The 18,737-nt window shown below is 41.7% G+C and overlaps 1 long non-coding RNA gene across 1 annotated transcript; it reads left to right on the top strand.

Annotated features, from left to right (window-relative positions):
- The first annotated feature begins 150 nt into the window (after positions 1-150).
- LOC308062987 lies at positions 151-15,558 on the top strand. The gene is made up of 2 exons (XR_013927783.1): positions 151-1,983; positions 13,166-15,558. It is a non-coding gene; the product is annotated as an uncharacterized lncRNA (long non-coding RNA).
- Positions 15,559-18,737: the final 3,179 nt, after the last annotated feature.

The following is an 18,737-nucleotide window of genomic DNA, read 5'->3' as shown; positions in this document are numbered from 1 at the left end:
GGCTCCTGGAGCCTTCTCTCGCCCCAGCTGCAGGAGTGGCTGAGGCCAGGCGGCCAGGGGAAGGGCCACCAGCCCCCGTGCCTGGCCAGGCGGCCAGGGGAAGGGCCACCAGCCCCCGTGCCTGTCACTGCCTCCGGCACCTTCCCTCAGGGCGCTGCCTGGGCACTGGGCACCGCACCTGGGCCTCGGCCCGACGGGATCTTATCAACGGGACAAGGGGCAACGGGCACAAACGGCCACACAGGTGTCACAGTTTTGCTAATAAGTTAAGATTGATTGACTTTATTTGATTGATTATTTGATTTTATAAAATTCTTTTATAGAATAGAAAGACAGAAGGATAAGAAATCTATTTTAATGAAACTTATAGTTGCACAGCAAAAGCTGCTATGAGATCCTCTCTACATCCCCTACCACAGCTAGAAGAATGGGCTAGAACCATTGTTAAAACTTTGGTAATAACTTTAGGGTTTGAAAGGTTTCTTTGTATTTGACCAGTCTTCTGTATGTAGAAGGTGTATTGAAATGTCAGAATATGAGATGAATGGAAACTGGGGAGAGTCGCCTGGAACAGCTTGTGGTTACCTGCCAAGAAACCGTGAACTTTAGTAAAAGGTAATTCCGGCAGGGGGAGATCGCGACCACCGACTCATATACCACCTACCCAAATTGTACCCCAGGCCCATTTCTAGACCTTTCTAAGCTCTACTGCGCAGAATCGGATATAGGAGGAGAAATTGTTAATGCTTTACGGGAAATATCATGGTTATGCATGCATACTTAATGAATATGTATGAATAAGTTCTATATATGGTGTCTAATTTTGAGACTTGGTGTGCGTTGATCGTGAGAGGACTCGCTCACGCACCCGGCCGTCAATAAAGAAGTGTCTGCTTATCTACATCACATTGGTGTCGATAAGTTCTTCATTCCGAGATTTCGGCAACAGTTTTGGCGACCCAGATGGGACCTCGCCGAAGGAGACCGGAGGAGTCGGGGACCTGATCGGGTCCAGCCGGCACCGAGGATTTCTCCGGGATACCCATTGATCCCCGATCCATAAGGCTCTTCGCGACGTTCCCTGGATTTTTGGTAAGACACTTCTTTTCCTAATTGTAGTTAGTGAGTTAGCGTCCCAGTAAAGTAAGTGCACTAGAGGAAGTGGGTAGGAGTCCCACTGTAATAAGTGTATGGTAAGGAGTGGGTTAGAGTCCCACCAGTGGGTTGGAGTCCCACTGAGTAAGTCTGCCTGTCAGACGCGGTGAAAGCTGTGCAGGGTAGGACTAGGAGTCTGCCCGTAAGACATAAGCGAAAGCTATTGCAGGGTTGGGCAAAAGTGGAAACAAGAGAACCCATATGCTATAGTGTTCTCTAAAGTAGTGCCTCTAACAAGAAGTTAGAAGGGTTTTGTGGGGGTTTTTTGATACGGAATTTTTTCTTGTATTTGAGTATTGAGAAGAAAATTAAGAAGTGTATAATACTGTGTTTTATGTCTTTGTTTAAAGTAACTGTGGGAAAGTGTGAGTGTGGCTGTAAGGGTGAGACGTGCAATTGAGCACAAAAGCGAGTGTGGAGAGTGGATCCGCGGATCAGAGTGACAGAGTTGAATAATTGTGTATTGTACTGTGAGTGATTATACCAGGGCATCTAAGTTAACTCGGTTGTTTAAAAGTAAAAGCATGGGTAATCTTGCTGTAAATGACAAAATCCCGAAAAATTCTTTGTTGGGATGTTTATTGGCACATTGGGGAAATTTACATGATGATCTGCAAAAGAGCCAGATGATTGAGTATTGTAATAATTTGAGTATTGTAATAATTGGTGGCCTTTGTATATATTGGATGATCAGGAAAAGTGGCCCACGAATGGGACACTGAATTATAACACTATTCTGCAGTTAATGCTGTATTGTAAAAGAGAAGGGAAATGGAATAAAATGCCAAATGTGGATTTGTTCTTGTACTTAAGACAAAGAAAGGATTGGTAGGTGCAGGAGCGGGCTGGAAACTAGGACCATGCATGGCAATCAGTTTGCTGAGGGGAATGCGCTGAGCTTGTCTAGACAACAATTAACATGATGAGGCATGTTTGCAGAGCACAGGGGAGTGGGAGACGGATGGCGCCAAGGAAAGATAACACCTTGTTGTTAATTGATGGTAGTTAACCACCGATCAGGGATTGCCTAGGATGCAATGCTTAGCTTCAAGAAGCAATCTGTTTAAAACGCGCAGCTTCTGAAAGAGTATAAAAACGCGTGCTTCTGTATAATAAATTGACATTTGCTTGCATCAAGCTGTGTCCCGTCTCTTCATTCGCCGCAAATTGGTGACCCCGACGTGATGCGTTTAAGGATCTAATGTGAAGGGCTCTCGAATCGCCTGTCTGAGCGACATGCAGCGAATCCCACAGAACTTTGAATGATCTGCTGAAAGGAAGCTGGAGCCAGCCATAAATCCCTCCGGAGTTGAGAGGTGAGCTGTGGGAAATCCGTAATGGGGAATCAGGCTTCATCCCCAGAAAGAGACGTATAGGGACTCATGAAGGGTCTTCTAGTCAGATCAGGGAGTCCGTGCCTCAGTTTCCTCAAATGGTGACCCCTATGGTGGTGTTCCGAAGCCTTGGAAGAATAAGGACGGAACTGGTCGATAAAAAAGACAGCTCGTGGAAGAGGGCTGTGTTCCGGAGGAGACGGCTTGGCTGAACGATTGTCTTGCTGTCTGGACCAGGCGGACAACCTAAACCCCGAGGATAACACCTGTATTCATCGAGACAGGTGAGCAGCCAAGAAACTTTAGAGACTTTGAAAGAATGAAAGTGTGTACATAGAGCAGCGAATCGTATGATGCTGCCGCGGAGGGGAACTCCGTGTCGGGAATGCATTTAGCATCTTGGTGGCAAATTCTGACTACTCTTTGCCAAGTGTGGACTAATTCTACTAATGGTGCTAAACCAGAGGAAGCTGTAAATTCCACCGACAGCACGACTCTTCTCAAGACACAGTCAGCGATGGCGATTCTGTCCACACCTCCTCTGCCCCCAAAGCTTCTGTCACTGATTGCAGCAACCCTCACAACACAGGACCAAGCACGGGAACAGGACAACTCAGACAATGATTTTATTGACACTGATAAACCTTTTGATCCAGGTCCTATAGATCTGGAAAAGGAGCTAGACCTTTCCCCCACCCCCTTGTCTCTCCTGATGCATTGATTGTATTTTTGGGGAGGGTGAAAGGGGGTCTGAGGGATTGGTGGCAGGAATGCAAGTGGGAAGCACTTAAGTGATGGGTTTTGGGAGTCGCTATGGCATGTTCAGTATTTTGTCAGACAAATCAACCTGCAGAGTGGCAGCCTGTGCAATACGAGGCTGTTAAAGAGTTAAGCAAAGCAGTGAGGGAAGGGAGAATTCATAATACATTTGCTATGTCCCTTCTTGAAGTGATGGCAGAGCCTTATACACTCACACTGCATGATTGGAAGTTATTGCTTTGTATGGTACTAACTGATACAGTATATGATGTGGTTATTTGATTTTTGTGAGCTATGTGTAGTGGCCTTGATTGAAAACCTTAATCGGGGAATTGCTGTTGACTATGAGCAGTTGGCTGGAGAAATTAACTGTGCCGATTCTGTGACTCAGGCAAGGTATCCCAGGGACAACTGTTTGCAAATGAATGAGATGGCTATTAAGGCAGTCTGGATGCGGGAGTCTTGCCATAGTCTTGCAGGGTCCTAGAGAGTCACTAACTTTAATACTAACTTGATTGATTGGCTTCAGAATATTTTGCAACAAGTCGAACATAAGGAAGCTCAAGGGTTGCTTTTAAAACAACTAGCTGTGATAATGCCAATGAAAATTGTAAACGGACAACTTTCACAATCGCAACCCCAACATGTGTCAAATGATTGTAATGCAGAACTCACAGCAGACTGTAATTCTCAGGCTGAGTTCTGGAATGCAGCATAACAGATTTTTGCTTCTCTAATCTCTTCTGTAAGAATAGTACACGCTCTTAACTTGCTTAGTAAATTAGGCTGCTAGCTTGCTAAACAAAGTAATACTACAAATACTGTTCTTTTTTTTCTGGCTTATTAACAGATGTTGATTCTGTCCATCATATGTTGCTACAGAACCGAGTTGCTATTGATTTTTATTATTAGCACAGGGACACAAGTGTGAAGACTTTGATAGGATGTGTTACGTGAATCTGAGTGACCACTGTGAATTAATTTACAAAAGTATACAAAACTCAAAAGCCTTAAAACAAAGATCTGCAACAGAGCCAGGGGCGGGATGCCTTTGGTCTCTTCTCACGGCTGGGAAACTTTGGGCCATGACTCAAAAGTATTACAGGATTTATTATAATTATCTTTAACCACTGTATTGATGTTTGCCTTATGTCTCCCATGCTTTTTTTTCTGTATTCAGTGTTTAGTTGATTGTAACATAAAGCAGGTCATGGTCACCCAGCTACACACACCCTTTGCCTCCTTGCAATTAACAAGCAAAAAAGGGGAGTGACGTGCGGAATTAGACTCTATAACTCGAAAGTTATAAAGTAGGTATGTTTATTGCGCGCAGATGCACGGGGGATCGCTCCTCCACAAGCGTGCATACCCGAAGTGACGAACCATCCCACATTTATACAATGAAACAAATGAATATTCAATTAGCACCTATACATATTTGTTACCTAAACCCCGCTTCGTATGTTAATTAGCTTATCAGTCCGTTTCCTGGAATGTGGTGGTCTTGCAGGTTTGTAGGTGATTCATGTTCTTGTGACCATCCGATCTTCTTCAGCAAGGAAACTTAGCACTCCCTCCCTCTAGATAGCATTGGAATATCTCTCATCCTTTTCTCATTCTTTTTTAAAATAGCCCCTTTTGTTAGAGGAAGAAGGGCAGGCGTCTCCCCGTCTCCCCTTTGTTAGAGGAAGAAGGGCAGGCGTCTCCTCAAAACTGTAGTTGTCTCCTCAAGGCTGTGTGCCTATGTGACCAGACACCGCACCCATGACTAGTCACCATACCCACATTCCTTGAGCAGACATATACAATCACAATCGATGTCCATTGTCCCCATTTCACACTATTTCTCCATATCAATCCCCCCTTTTCTAGTAAATTAAGTAAATTCTTTTACTTAAGCAGTCTTCCCGAATGATATAAAGCATCATACATAAGTGTTACCCTTTTAAACATTCTCCAAACCCACAAATAGAACATAATGGTTAGTATTAAGGAAATTCCTAAACTGATCAATAAGATCACAATGGGGTGTACCATAGTGTTAAGAATTCCTGTTGCAGAAGGTGACCAGCCAAAGAGAGTATCCCACCAATTATGGTTTCTATCCTGTTCTACCTTTTTTAAAACTTTCTTGATCCCCTCTATATCATGATGGATCATAAGAAGAGTTTCGTGTCCCTTTTCTTTGGTTTCTTCCAGTATACGTTGTAAAATCTGCATGTCTTAATAGTTCTTTTATACTGCTTATATTTAGTCCTATGGGGGTAGGAATTATCATCTGTGATAGGGTAAAGTTAGATGTAAAATTACAGATACAGTAATTTGAATATTGTGCAGTCTCCTTTACCTCCCCATCTACAGTTATTGTGTTACACTTAGTTCTCAAACACGCACATTGCTTCCCTGCATATATAATTACTGTTTTCAAGTTTGCATTTGGTTGGGCCTCGAAATGACATATTTTCTGATCTGTATCTAAACAAGTATCCTGAGCCATTATAGTATTGCTTTCACAGAGGAAGCCCTGCTGTTCTCGCATAATACAAGATTCTAAATCTACTGTTTGCCACTTGTCGCCTATCTTTCTGGCCCATGTTCTATGTTCAAAAGGATATTTTCCTAGGCATATTATAAAGATGGGCTCACTTAAGGTAAAATTGTGCCAACATTCCCGTGAATTAAAGCACATGGCTGTATTTAGAAGGGTAAATTCCTTATCTACCTTTCTGACATTAATCAGGGTGTCTCCTGAAATCTTGGTGTTATCTTTTTCATTATATGTTTGACACCCTACTTTTATCCTATCTCCTAATTTTTCCCCATAATCGGTCGACTTTGTGTACATCCTCCCGATCCCATTGATTCCTTTGGTACACCTCATTTTCAGAAAAAAACACCATAGCTAGTTTCGTCTTTGAGTCCACCTTTCCCATTATTCCAGTGTGTTTTTTCTGGGCATGATTCCAAGGCCAGTTATCAGGCTCTTGGTTGTAGGCAAGAGAGAGGGTACAAAAAAACCACAAATGGTTTAAACCCACTATTGATCATTTTAAGAATCTAAACGTTCCTCATATATACATATAAAATCTGTTTTGATTAAAAATATCTTTGTTTGAGTTGGGGCTTACTGATAACAAATTGGGCAAGACTGGCCACTGGCTCAGTCCCAGACTCTTTAGTTCTATCTTGTTTGTTGTGGTGCCCTTCCCATATGGTGGATCCACAACTGCTCAGGTTCACTTACTTGCCACCCACATTGTTCCCATTTGTCCGAGTAAATTTAAGTTTCAGTTCTTTTTTATTTGGGGTTACTTTCCACGAAGTTGCAGGGGCTTTCTTGATCCGGGTATGGTGAATCCAAGAATTCTGTCCCTCAACCTTGATTGCAGTGTAGGTGGTGAGTAGGACTTGAAAAGGTCCGGTCCACTGTGGTTCCAGGGTTTTATCTGTAAAACACTTAACGTATACATAGTCCCCTGGTCGTATATCGTGAACAGGTCCATCCAGACCCTTACTGCGTGTTCCCATCACATGCTTCTCAATTCTTATTAATTGTTTGTTTAGTGCCACCATATAGGAAGTCATTGTTTCTTTCACCAATCTGTGAAGACGTCCCCTTTTGTACCCCATAGGGTCGTCCATACAAAATTTCAAATGGGCTAAGCCCCTCTTTTGCTCTTGGTCTAGTTCGAATTCGTGTAAGAGCTAATGGCAAAGACTGGGGCCAAGTTAGATTTGTTTCTTGACCTAACTTGACAATCTGTTGTTTGATTAGATGATTTATCTTTTCCACCTGGCCACTCGATTGTGGTCGGTATGGGGTATGTAATTGCCAATCTATTCCTAGATGGTGGCTGATCTGTTGCACTATTCTGGACACAAAATGTGGTCCTCTATTCGAGGACATTACCGCTGGAACTCCAAACCTAGGTATTATCTCTTGGAGCAGTATTTTGGTCACTTCCCGGGCTTTAGCAGTTCTGCATGGGAAGGCTTCTGGCCAACCTGAAAAGGTATCTGTTAGTACTAATAAATATCGATACCCCCCTTTTCAAGGAAGTTCCGAGAAATCGATCTGCCAATGTTGCCCTGGAACATTTCCTCTACTAATGTTCCCTAGTTTAATTTTATTTGCTTTATTGGGATTATTGCATAAACACATTTCACATTGCTGAGTCACCTGTTTTATTACAGTATACAAGTTTTGCCCTATCAATTTCTGATTTAGACTTTTATATAAAGCATCAGCTCCCCAATGCATCTTATTAATAATAGGGCTGTGGTCCATATTAAATTGGATGGTACCACTATACGACCATCCCTTAAATAAGTCCACTTACTTAATTTTATTTTATCATTCATGTCCTGAATTACCTTTAAGTTTTCTTTAGAATAGTTTGGCTCTTGATCTGTACTTACAGTTTGGATTTTATCGTTGGGTATTAAGGATAATTCCTCCTTTCCTACCTCCTCTGTTACTCATTTGGCCTCATGGTCGGCCAGGTGGTTTCCAATTTCCAAATCAGTGCCTCAATGGGCCATCTTATGTTCTTTCTTCCTGGATGACCCTCTTATAACAGAGGGGGCCATTCCTCACATCAAGGTCTGGCATGGCATATGTTCCCACCGCTCAAGGCCTACTGGGTTGCAGCCAGCAGCGGAGCTCAAGATTCTTCTTGGTGGCAAACACAGAGGCCAACCCAGTCTTGCCCTTGACTATGGTAGGAGACACCTGACCAACCTTATTCCTTGTACTTCGTTGTCAATGCAGTTTCATCTGCACATCCCATAACAAGTCACTGTCATGGCAAAACACACAGATTTACATTAGTAGAACTACTACAGAGTGTATATTATTTCAGGTTTTCTGCCAATATCCCCACAGCCTTGCTGACCAAGGGATATTGTTTTTATCTGAACTGGGCAAGCCTCCCCCTTATCATTTTACTGTAACAGGTAAAGCATTTTTCACCTTTTATTTTCGGATACACCTGGTTAAAAAATTATTTTACTTCAGGGAGGTCCTCTTTTCCACTTTTCTGTTGAATTAAAGATAAGCTTAATATTTCAATTACTTGATCATTTTTAACTTTTAGTTTCATTTCTCCTTCTTTAAATGTCTAGATGTTCTAATAAATCTCATCCCAACAAAGATTTTGGTGAATTTGGCATTCTTGTTTGTTTTCTTAGTTTGTACTTTAAAGGTTTCAGGATGTTTTCCTGGTGGCCAGCAGCTCCCACAACTGTAACAATTTTTTATTATTATTTTTTTTTACTGAAGTTTAACAAATAAGTTGGTTTTGTATTCACTAAAATTCCACCTCATACCCATTCCCTGCCCTAAAGGGCAGTTATGGGTCCTGTTGTACTGCAAATGCTGCAGCAATTGGGGTGACATTGTCAGGTCCTTCTGCTCAATTGTCAGCAACAGCAATCCCCTCCTCCCCACCATCAGGAGGATTCGGGGCAGGAGATGCTGTTCCTGCTCTGCAGGTTACACAGGCCTGCCTCTGCAGCAGCATTTCAGTTTTAACTCTTTCTTACCCTGAATGCAAATCTGCTACTTGTTGCTTAAAGTCTGTGTTATTACATATCAGCCTTCGCAGGCAAATAGCAAACACCCTGCCGTGCATCCAGCGTGACTCAGCCGCACCTTCGAGGGGGTACGGGGGTTTGTACAAACTCACCCCAATACTTTAACACTTTCACAAGGTCTTTGATTCTCCACACACACACACACCTGCCTCAGGTTTTACATACATCAGTACAAATTTTTATCTTACAACGTGTTTCATTCTGGTTGCTCTACAGAAGGAACCGCAACCTGAGCTTTTAAACACAAAAATTTCAACAAGAACATCTTTCTAGTTTAGGTCTCAGTTGTTGTGGTTTTTTTTTTTTCTATCCTTTTCTAGAGCCATAATCAAAGATCAGGTGATGTTAATCCCGCACTCTTTCTAGTGTTAGTACCATAGGATCCTGAGGGGGTACTAATCCACAGTCCTTTTGCCACTCAGGTTTGTCCTGGAGGACGAAGAACATGTCTGTATACGATACTTCGTCCCATTTTCCCTCTCTCCTCAGAAACAACATTAATTGCAGGACAGTGTTATAATCTAATGTTCCTCCCTCCTGAGGCCATTTCGCATCACTCCAATTTATACAAAGGCCACTACTGATTACAATATTTAATCAATTTCCTTCTATTTTCGGTACCACCATGTCCTACGATATCACTCCAATGTTTTAATATACAACCCAAGGGCGATTTTTCACAGGGCTTACTCCTTCCATTTCCCATTTTACAATTTTAATTACTTTTTCTCCGGCCACCTTAGCCACCCAAGGTCGGAAACACGGATAGAGCTCCTTACTTGTTTTGCACTCAAACGCGCGTCTCAAGCACTCTTGCACTCACACTCAGTCAAAATAATTAAGCTATACACTGAAAATCAAAATGCGCATCTCAATCACATCATTCACACTCTCCGGGCAGCCCTCAGTCACACAAGCAGTATGTTATACGGTACCGTGCACTTATGTACAACTTTTAGGAACACTGACAGTTCACAAAGTATGCATTTCAATGAACAATTGCCAACAAACAAAAAACCAATTTTTCCTGGTCTTAAGCAGAGTGTTAAGTTTTCTGCTATTTGCCACGAATTACCAGAATATTAATATTTTTCAACATACATTTCATAACACCAAGTTTTGAACATATAACAAGACAACACACAGAACAAACAAGACACAGAGCGCTATTTCAGTTGTTACATTCTAGGAATTCCCCAATTCTTAAGACAACTTAAAGGAAGTTTTTAGCTTCCTTTTTTCCTACGCAAAAGTTTCCCTTTTACTTTTGCTAAGAGGTCCCTCTTGTTCCTGTGAGATCCCGCCTTATTCCGTCCCACCCCCCGCTTTCCGTCACGAGGCCTCCGGGCTTTTAGGAATGGCAGTAACCTCGGGTTTGCTCGATCTGCCCTCAAGATCGCTAGCGGCCACCCCTTGGTCAGCAAACCCCCTCCCAAGGTACCTTTCCTCCTGGGGACTACGCTGCGCGCCGGATGTCTCCGTGCGTCTCACCAGCTGCCCCGTTACTAAACATACCGTTTTATCCGTGGATCCAGGGGTTTCTCTTCTGCTCCCGGGTGAACAGCTGAGAAGAGGAGGCTCCTCCGAGGAAATCTCCCGGGGCGCGCCTAAGAGCGTCCGCTCCACAGCTGGTCCCTCAGCCGAGCAGAAATCCTCCTGGCTGGCTCGCCAAAACTGATGTGCGGAATTAGACTCTATAACTCGAAAGTTATAAAGTAGGTATGTTTATTGCGCACAGATGCACGGGGGATCACTCCTCCACAAGCGTGCATACCCGAAGTGACGAACCATCCCACATTTATACAATGAAACAAATGAATATTCAATTAACGCCTATACATATTCGTTACCTAAACCCCGCTTCGTATGTTAATTAGCTTATCAGTCCGTTTCCTGGAATGTGGTGGTCTTGCAGGTTTGTAGGTGATTCATGTTCTTGTGACCATCCGATCTTCTTCAGCAAGGAAACTTAGCACTCCCTCCCTCTAGATAGCATTGGAATATCTCTCATCCTTTTCTCATTCTTTTTTAAAATAGCCCCTTTTGTTAGAGGAAGAAGGGCAGGCGTCTCCCCGTCTCCCCTTTGTTAGAGGAAGAGGGGCAGGCGTCTCCTCAAAACTGTAGTTGTCTCCTCAAGGCTGTGTGCCTATGTGACCAGACACCGCACCCATGACTAGTCACCATACCCACATTCCTTGAGCAGACATATACAATCACAATCGATGTCCATTGTCCCCATTTCACACTATTTCTCCATATCAGGAGGATAGAGAATGTCTGAAGAGAGAGATAGGAGAGGAAACTGGAGAATTATTTGACCTAACAAGAGATGAGAGAACAACTAGGTATTGTGAAGGAGAATAGGAAAGATAAACATGGTTATCTAGTGTTTAATAGGTGTCTGCACGCTTGTAGAGATATATAGCTATGGAACTGCATGAATGATTCCTGCCCCGAGCCTGGTGGCGCATACAGCTGCGGTTTGTGTCCGGGCTCAGAGATGTGAATAGGGGCTTCTCTTTTTTGGTGAAAGTGTTTCTCTTTGCATAAAAAAAGAGGGAATGAAGGGAATGACCCCAGAGGTATGTTCAGAGAAGACATGCTATGTTTCGAACTTTTTGACTGAACCAGTTCTTGTTTGGTGTGCCCTTCCACCTATGTATAATGTTAATCCAAAAGAAGATGATACTGTTTACACTTTGAATGTCGATAATGGTCTTTCTGTAGATGTTAATGTAGTAGGAGGCTATGATGGGAACGTGTCACAGCGGTTCTTCTCTTATCCAGAGTAACAGCAGGGAAAGCATTAAAGAGTTAAATCACCTTGTTTTGATATGGAGAAATAGTGTGAAATGGGGACGCTTAACACCGACTGTGATTGTATATGTCTACTCAGAAATGTGGGTATGGTGACTAGTCATGGGTGCGGTGTCTGATCACATAGGCACACAGCTCTGAGGAGACAACTACAGTTTTTGAGGAGACGCCTGCCCTTCTTCCTCTAACAAAGGGGAGACGGGGAGATGCCTGCCCTTCTTTCTCTAACAAAAGGGGCTATTTAAAAGAGAATGAGAGAAGATGAGAGACATTCAAATGCTATCTAGAGGGAGGGAGTGCTAAGTCTCCTTGCTGGAGAAGATTGGATGGTCACAAGGACATGAATCACCTTTCCTTGCTGAAGAAGATTAGATGGTCACAAGAACATGAATCACCTACAAACCTGCAAGACCACCACATTCCAGGAAACGGACTGATAAGCTAATTAACATAGGAAGCGGGGTTTAGGTAACAAATATGTATAGGCGCTAATTGAATATTCATTTGTTTCATTGTATAAATGTGGGATGGTTCGTCACTTCGGGTATGCACGCTTGAGGAGGAGTGATCCCCCGTGCATCTGCGCGCAATAAACATACCTACTTTATAACTTTCGAGTTATAGAGTCTAATTCTGCACGTCAGTTTTGGCGAGCCAGCCAGGAGGATTTCTGCTCGGCTGAGGGACCAGCTGCGGAGCGGACGCTCCTAGGCGCGCCCCGGGAGATTTCCTCGGAGGAGCCTCCTCTTCTCAGCTGTTCACCCGGGAGCAGAAGAGAACACTGCTTTTTGTTGTTGGTTCAAGGACATGGCTGCGAGGATTTTGATGGTATGTGCTGAAAGGATTTTAAGCGCCCCGTTACAGCAACATGTTATCAAAATCTGAGAAAATGTCAGCCTTTTTGGCATCCATTCACTCAATTGGCAGTATTGTTTGTTTGCTATTACCTTGGTTGCTGTCATGTTTTCAAGGGCCCTGCAGAACATGAAAAACCTGGTACTAGCTGTTCAAAAACAAAAAGGGGAAATTGTAAAATTGTACGGAACAAAGACAGTGAGTTATTTTGACATTGATAATATGTCTCAGTTGGATTTTTATTTGTTCTATTACTTATACCTTGTTTTTACTCGTTCGGTTTCAAAGGTTCTTTTTGTGCAACAGGAAGGGGGAGATGCAGGAGCAGGCTGGAAACTAGGACCATGCATGGCAATCAGTTTGCTGAGGGGAATGCGCTGAGCTTGTCTAGACAACAATTAACATGATGAGGCATGTTTGCAGAGCACAGGGGAATGGGAGATGGATGGCGCCAAGGAAAGATAACACCTTGTGGTTAATTGCTGGTAGTTAACCACCAATCAGGGATTGCCTAGTATGCAATGCTTAGCTTCAAGAAGCAATCTGTTTAAAACGCGCAGCTTCTGAAAGAGTATAAAAACTCGTGCTTCTGTACAATAAATTGACATTTGCTTGCATCAAGCTGCGTTCCGTCTCTTCATTCGCCGCAGGCAGGATGAATGTAAGCTAACTATTAGAGATAATTGGTAATGGCTATAACTTCTGATAATAAGAAAGTGGGAAAAAAAATGTTGTTCCAATTGTGAGATTGGGAGTGGATACAGGAGCGACATTTTCTTTTTATTAAATACCTGCAAAGGAAAAATTGGAACAAAACCAGGCCATTCCTGCAACCCCTGGATTTGAAATTTGGAAATAAGATAACTACACGTGAATTTTTGTATGTACCAGAATGTCCGATACCCTTCTTAGGAAGAGATTTGTTATCCAAATTAAATGCACAAAGTGTTTTTGACGAAGGAGAACTTTTCTTGAAAATACCTGAGTCAAAAACGGGAGAAATCCTGATGATACAAGAAAAAGTAAAGGAACAAGAAATTCCACCGGAGGTGGATTTGGCAGCGATCCCTACTGTATGGGAAACAAATATTCCTGGTAAATCGAAACTAGCAGAACCTGTTAAAATAGATTTGAAGGAAGGCGCGGGAACAGTGAGAACTAAACAATATCCAATCAAATCAGAAGTGAGACAGGAGTTGAAGAAATTGATTGATAAATTTTTGGAGTATAAAATTTTGGAAGAATGTGAATCTGAGTATAATACTCCTGTTCTACCAGTCAGAAAACCCTCGGGTGAATATAGGCTGGTGCAAGACTTGAGAGCAGTAAACTAAATAGTTCAGGATATTTATCCTGTAGTAGCAAACCCTTATACACTGTTAACAGCATTAAGGGAGACTTATCGGTGGTTTACAGTGCTTGATTTAAAAGATGCTTTCTTTTGTATACCTTTGGAAAAGGAAAGTAGAGAACTGTTTGCTTTTGAATGGGAAAATCCTCAAACCGGGCGAAGGATGCAGCTGACACGGACTAGATTACCCCAAGGATTTAAAAACAGTCCAACTATTTTTGGAAATCAGTTAGCAAAGGAACTTGAAACCTGGAAACAGGATAAATCAAGACCTGGGCATTTACTCTTACAATATGTGGATGACATACTGATTGCTACAGAAGAAAGATTTACTTGCATACGGGTGACTATTGACCTCTTGAATTTCCTGGGACTAAATGGGTACAAGGTATCCAGGAAGAAAGCCCAAACAGCCTGCCAGACTGTGATATATCTGGGCTTTGAGATTTCAAAAGGACAACGACAATTAGGAAAAGATCGCAAAGAAGCTATTTGTGGTATACCTGAGCCGAGAAATATTCATGAACTCAGAGCATTTTTGGGAATGACTGGGTGGTGTCATCTTTGGATTATGAACTATGGGCTAATAGCTAAACCGCTGTATGAGGCCCAAAAGAATTCTCCCTTTGTATGGGGCCCACCACAGCAAAGGCTTTTGTAGAGTTAAAACGTGCCTTAATGCCTGCACCTGCTTTGGGACTTTTGGATTTAACCAAAGATTTTCAGTTGTTTGTTCACGAAAGGCAACACCTGGCACTGGGAGTGTTAACTCAGAAGATAGGAAGCTGGAAATGACCAGTCGGATATTTCTCTAAACAACTGGACACAGTGAGTAAAGGGTGGCCAAACTGCCTTCGAGCAGTGACAGCGACAGTGATGCTCATACAAGAAGCTCGGAAATTGACTTTGGGAAGAACAATAACAGTCTATGTCCCACACATGGTGATAACTGTTTTAGAACAAAAGGGGGGACACTGGCTGTCTCCGAGCCAAATGACGCAGTACCAGGTAGTACTGACTGAACAAGATGATGTGACTTTAAAGACAACTAACCTGGTAAATCCTGCAGTGTTTTTAAGTTCCATACAGGAAGAAGGACAACTGGAACATGACTGCTTGGCTACCATCGGGTATGTTTACTCCAGTCGTCAAGACTTGAAGGATGTACCATTGGAGCGATCAGACTGGGAATTGTATACTGATGGAAGCAGCTTTATGGAACAAGGAGTCCGATACGCTGGATATGCGGTAACAACAGATACTACAGTTATAGAAGCAGGAGCATTGGCGAGTACTACATCAGCCCAGAAAGCGGAACTTATTGTCTTGATTCAAGCCCTAGAATTAAGTAAAGACAAGAAAGTAAATATCTGGACAGATTCAAAATATGCCTTTGGGGTAGTGCATGTCCATGGGGCTTTGTGGAAAGAAAGAGGGCTATTGTCCTCTCAAGGATCAAACATTAAGCATCAAAAGGAAATTATACAATTATTGCAAGCAGTTCAAAAGCCAGATCAAGTAGCAATCATGCACTGTAAGGCACATCACATTGGGAATACAAAAATAATAGCTGGGAATAATTCAGCTGATAAAACAGCAAAAAAAAAAAAAAAAAAAAAAAAAAAAAAAAAAAAAAGGTAGCAAAGAAACAAGCATTGCAAATGGCAATAATTCCTTCTAAAACAGTAACCCTTCCTAGGGAAAAACAGAGATATTCAGAGGAAGATGACAAATTGGGTCAGTTATTAAATGCTAAGAAAAACTTAGCTGGATGGTGGATAACTCCTAATGGACAGGTAGTAATTCCACCTCTGGTGATGAGAGAGATAATTCAAACGAGACATCAAGAATGCCACTGGGGGGCAGAAGCCTTAGTAACATCTTTACGAAAGCAGGTAATACCAGATAAGATGTTGGGAATAGCTAAAACGGTAACTGCAAAGTGTGAAGTATGTTTGAAAAATAATCCAGTGATTAAGAAAAAGGTTCAAATGGGTAGACTGAAATCTGGTACAGAACCTGGAGATTATTGGCAAGTAGATTTTTCAGAGTTACCTAGACAAAATGGGTATCGGTACATCCTGGTAAGGGTTGATACTTTTACAGGATGGCCAGAAGCCCTTCCCTGTCGCACCACACGAGCAAAAAGAGGTTGTGAAGTGGTTATTACAAGAAATAATTCCGAGATTTGGAGTTTCTATTGGAATTTCCTCTGACAGAGGTCCACACTTTGTTGCTGAAGTAGTCCAAAGTGTTAGCAAAGTATTGGGTATTAATTGGGATTTGCATGCGTCTTGGAGACCGCAATCTAGTGGAAAAGTGGAGAGGATGAAGCAAACTTTGAAACGACGAGTAAGTAAGATTTGTCAAGAAACCAGTCTAAAGTGGCCTCAGGCACTTTCATTGGCATTATTATGAGTCAGGGTACAGCCAAAGAGTGGAACCTCAGTCAGTCTTTATGAATTATTATATGGAAAACCATATGAGTCTCTAGAACCAAATCTAAACATACATGTAAAAGGAAAACAAGATGTGTGTATAACTATTTGCTTTTTCTAAGGAAAACTTTGGATGCAGTAATTTGGAATAGACCTTTACCCCTGGAAAATTCAGTGCATGATTTCCAACCAGGAGACTATGTCTGTGTGAAGACCTGGACCTCCGAACCTTTGCAGGAGCGCTGGAGAGGACCTTTCCAGATACTGTTAACCACTTTTACAGCTGTCAAGATAGCAGAATCAGATGCTTGGATACATTATACTCGAGTGAAGAAAGCACCTACTCCATGGAAGATTGTCAATCGTGACCCAGAGACCTTAAAATTGACACTGAAACATGTCTAATTTTTATATTGGATTTTATTTTGGTCGGTAGTGTTGGTGGGATCATGGGCTGGCTTGGTGGACAGGAACAAAAGACAAGTAGAAACAGAACAAGTGATTGAAATTCCCAAACAAATGGCTGAGGAAAATGTCATGGTAGGATTGACTAAAGAATTTGCCAATTTACAAAATATCACGCGGATCACTGCTTGTTTGCCGATAACTAGGGCAGTAGGTGAATCTATTCGATGGGGAATTTTAACCATGAATCTGACCAATCTGGAATGTAAAAATGAGACCACCTATTGTGAACAGAGGCCAGTAACTCAACGGTATGAACAAGTAAAGGTTATCAGAAAACAGTGGAAGTCGCCAGGTAAAGAAACAGATTGTAAAAAACTATTGAATTATGATTTTATAACAGGATCCCGACCTAGTGCCATAGCTTGAGTTCTTTTTCCTGGGGGTCCAAATCCCCAGTTAGGATGGTGTTCTTGTGATGAACAACTTAAAACCAATGCGAGCAGAAGTATCATGAAATGGAAGTGTAACAAAACTGGCCAAGGTACCCAATTAGTAGAACAATGGGACTCTATATGGTCTATGTCCATATTTTCCCGTTTTCAGTATATGGCAAGAACTTCTTGGTGTTTGACCTGGGATGGAAAAGTTTTTTCAGTATTACCCTGGGCCAATGATAGGTCAACTTCATTGGGAGAAGGAAAATAAAATAGTGCCATGGTGGAAATGCGAGAAAGTGTATGATTGCAGTAATGCAGACTTAGCAATCCAAAGAATTCCTCCGTTGGCCGCTGCTTTGAAATATGGTTGTTTCTGTCGAGGTCTTAAGAATATTTTCAATTTAACCAGCACTTTTACAGTTAGAAAAGGAACTTTGTTTAGTTGCAGAAAAACTACCATTCGAAGTCCAGGACATTTAGTTTGGGCATTAAGCGGTGGAACCTGGACAACACATTTACCATTAGATGGTAAGGTGAAACAAATTACTTTAGGCATGCCAACATTGTGTCCAGTTTGGAAGAAATCACCGTTTAGAGGATCTTTAGAGAATTTAGAATTGAAAGGAATAAAGAGATCTGAGATAAATGATGATATTTGGAATGAACCATCTACAGGAGTGAAAACTGGCTGGGCACTTGAATCACTTTTAAATCCTATAGCTTCATATAGAAACAGAGCATGGCTCTATCAGTTAAGTGGTCAAGTGGAAAAATTAGCAAACGTTACCAAAAAGGGGTTTAAGGAATTGAATATACAATTACAGGCGACCTCCAGAATGACTTTACAAAATAGAATGGCATTAGATATGCTCCTACTTAAAGAACATGGAGTATGTGGATATCTCAAGGGTAAGATGGGCCACTGTCGTATCCACATTTCAAATGTCACACAAGATGTGGAACATGATTTGGATTTATTAGATAAAATTGAAAAAGAAACAGAATCAATTCAAGAAGATATGTCAGAAGACTGGTTAGGGAAAATTTTTAACAAACTGGGATGGAATTTGAGCTCTTGGATACAGTGCATCATCAAAACGTTGTTTCTGTTACTAATTGTAATTCTGATGATCGTGCTAGTCTATGCATGTTTGAAGAAACAGTTTACCAACAGAATTTCAGTCAATCGTATGAGAGAAGTACCAACTATTCCATCAAGACATAGTCCACCACCAAAATATGTTGAAACAAATGATATGTAAATAATGTGAAAGTATTGAAAAATGATTTTCAACACTTTCAAAGGGGGGAAATGTTATACATTTGCTAATAAGTTAAGATTGATTGACTTTATTTGATTGATTATTTGATTTTATAAAATTCTTTTATAGAATAGAAAGACAGAAGGATAAGAAATCTATTTTAATGAAACTTATAGTTGCACAGCAAAAGCTGCTATGAGATCCTCTCTACATCCCCTACCACAGCTAGAAGAATGGGCTAGAACCATTGTTAAAACTTTGGTAATAACTTTAGGGTTTGAAAGGTTTCTTTGTATTTGACCAGTCTTCTGTATGTAGAAGGTGTA

Source organism: Falco punctatus, assembly GCF_963210335.1.
Source record: "Falco punctatus genome assembly, chromosome: 4".
Classification (NCBI taxonomy): Eukaryota; Metazoa; Chordata; class Aves; order Falconiformes; family Falconidae; genus Falco; species Falco punctatus.
Note: the sequence above shows the minus strand (reverse complement) of the source record. Positions and strands in the feature narration are given on the sequence as shown.